This window comes from Sus scrofa, chromosome 2, assembly GCF_054392235.1.
Source record: "Sus scrofa isolate SSC_HxYL_T2T_F1_AM1 chromosome 2, Sscrofa_HxYL_maternal_Yorkshire_Landrace_v2.0, whole genome shotgun sequence".
Classification (NCBI taxonomy): domain Eukaryota; kingdom Metazoa; phylum Chordata; class Mammalia; order Artiodactyla; family Suidae; genus Sus; species Sus scrofa.
In genome coordinates, this window is record NC_139384.1 from 71,738,800 (window position 1) to 71,741,338 (window position 2,539).

General features: G+C 42.3%; 1 pseudogene; it reads right to left on the reverse strand.

Annotated features, from left to right (window-relative positions):
• Window positions 1-226: 226 nt before the first annotated feature.
• LOC100523171 (olfactory receptor-like protein OLF4) lies at window positions 227-1,055 on the reverse strand (annotated as a pseudogene).
• Window positions 1,056-2,539: the final 1,484 nt, after the last annotated feature.

A 2,539-nucleotide genomic window follows, 5' to 3' on the forward strand; every position in this document is an offset into this window, starting at 1 on the left:
TTGATGAGGTATGTTCTATGTCCACAATCTGATACAAACCACAATTTCTGGCTCTGAGGCTTTCATCACAGGCACTTCTTAAGCCCTAGGACCACTGGTCTTTATAAAAAAGACAGACATCTTTTTATAGACATCATCCCAAAGAACATTTTCAGAGCCCTCTTTATATCTTTGTTCCTCAGACTATAGATGAAGGGGTTCAGCATGGGTGTGACCAAGGTGTACATCACTGAGGCTTCTGCATTTGAATGGGAGCTGCGGGTAGCAGCAGAGTTAAGGTACACTCCTAGGCTTGTACAGTAAAATAAGGAGACAATTGAGAGGTGAGATGCACAGGTTGAAAATGCTTTATACCTCCCATAAGCTGATGAAAGTCCATATATGGAGGATACTATCTTAGAGTATGAGTAAATTATACCAGTGAGAGAACCAACACCCAGTAGGACAGCGGCGAAACACATCATCATGTTATTGAGGAATGTGTCAGAACAGGCAAGTTGCACCATCTGATTGAGTTCACAGAAAAAGTGGGGAATTTGCAAGTCAGTACAGAAGGACAGTCGCAATACCATTAAGCTTTGTAAAAAGGAATGCAGGAGACTCATAATCCAGGATGCCAGAACCAGCAATACACAGAGTCGGGGGTTCATGATGACTGTGTAGAGCAGGGGGTGACAGATGGCCACAAAGCGGTCATAGGCCATCACCGTCAAAAGAAAGATGTCCAATACTGCAAAGATTACAAAAAAATACATCTGGATGATGCACTCTTCATACGTTATGACTTTGCTGTGAGTCTGGATGTTCCACAGCATCTTTGGGATGGTGGTGGAGGTGAAACAGATGTCTACAAAGGACAGGTTGGAGAGGAAGAAGTACATGGGTGTGTGGAGGTGGGAGTCTGAGCTGACACCTAGGATGATGAGCAGGTTGCCAAACACAGTGATGAGGTACATGGAGAGGAAAAATACAAAAATCAGGGGCTGCAATTCTTGTTCATCTGAAAATCCCATAAGAAGAAATTCTGAAATTCCTGTATCATTCCCTTGGTTCATGTGGTAGAGGTGACTGGGAAGAAAGAGAAAATAATATGACTAATTTTCACACAAATGGGCGTTACAGTGTTGAAATGCTACAATTTATATTTGATCATCAAGAAATTAATATTTTGTGTATGAATCTGGTCCCCTTTAGGGAATGTCTCATGCTTTCTGTAATTGGCAAACTTGTCCCACTCTTAGCTTTTTCCCCCACAATGATTAAAATATTTATTCACAGATTTTTTTTTTCTCTCTTTATGGCCACACCTGTGGCATATGGAAACTCCCTGGCTAGGGGGTTGAATCATAGCTGTAGGTGTCAGCCCATGCCACAGCCACAGCAACGACAGATCCAAGCCTCATCTGTGACCTACACTGCAACTTGTTGCAATGCTGGGTCCTAACCCACTGAGTGAGGCCAGGGATTGAACCCACATCCTCACAGACACTATATTGGATTCTTAACCCACTGAGCTACAATAGAAACGCCCGTATTCACAGTTTTAATGAGAAATCCAAGCACTTAAAAATGTAAATTGAATTGTGACAATACTTCAGGTACTGTCTATGCAGGAAGTGTAGCTTGCAGAAAAACAGAAGCTCCTAAAATCCAGTTATGGAGAAAGAATATAAGTAACTTTTAAAAATGTATAGCATGTTAGATGATGACTAATATTATAATGAAAAAGGAGGGAGGTAGAAGGAAGAGAGAAAAGAGGGGGGCTAATTTTTTTGCATGTTCTGGCAAGACTGCCAACAAGGTGATATTTGAACAGAGACCTCAAGGAAGAGAGAGCCAGTGGATGAATATACCTGGGGGAGAATGTGCCTGGCAAGGGAACTGCCAGGGCAAACATTTGAGGAAGGTGCTTGTTTAAGATGTTCAAATTCAAAAAAAAGGAAGCCGGTCTGGTGAGGGAAGTGAGCAGGAGGGAGAGATGGTGTTGAACAATATTGAAGAATGTTGTGGCCTTCCTACTTCTGCTGAAACCTCAGGTCACAAGGAGTCCCTCATCTGCATATGTACCTCCAGCATTTGATGAAATTCAGTATAGGGGTTCCCATTGTGGCTCAGTGGTTAACGAACCCGACTAGTAACCAAGAGGTTGTGGGTTCAATCCCTGGCCTCGCTCAGTGGGCTAAGGATCCGGTGTTGCCATGAGCTGTGGTGTGGGTTGCAGACATGGCTCAGACCCCGCATTGCTGCGGCTGTGGGGTAGGGCCAGCAGCTACAGCTCTGATTCAACCCCTAGCCTGGGAACCTCCATATGCTGTGGGTGCGGTCCTAAAAAGACAAAAGATAAAAAAAAAATAAATTCAGTATTAAAAAAAACCCCAAATCATATGAAACAAAATTGAAGGAAAATCAAAATCAAGTTCTAAAAGAAAAAAAATTTATACTTTCATTACATCAACATGGGTCACCAATTCAATTCTAGATTACCAAAGACTCTGAAGTAAAAGTATATGACAGAAAATCTTTTAAAATGTGGGGAGGA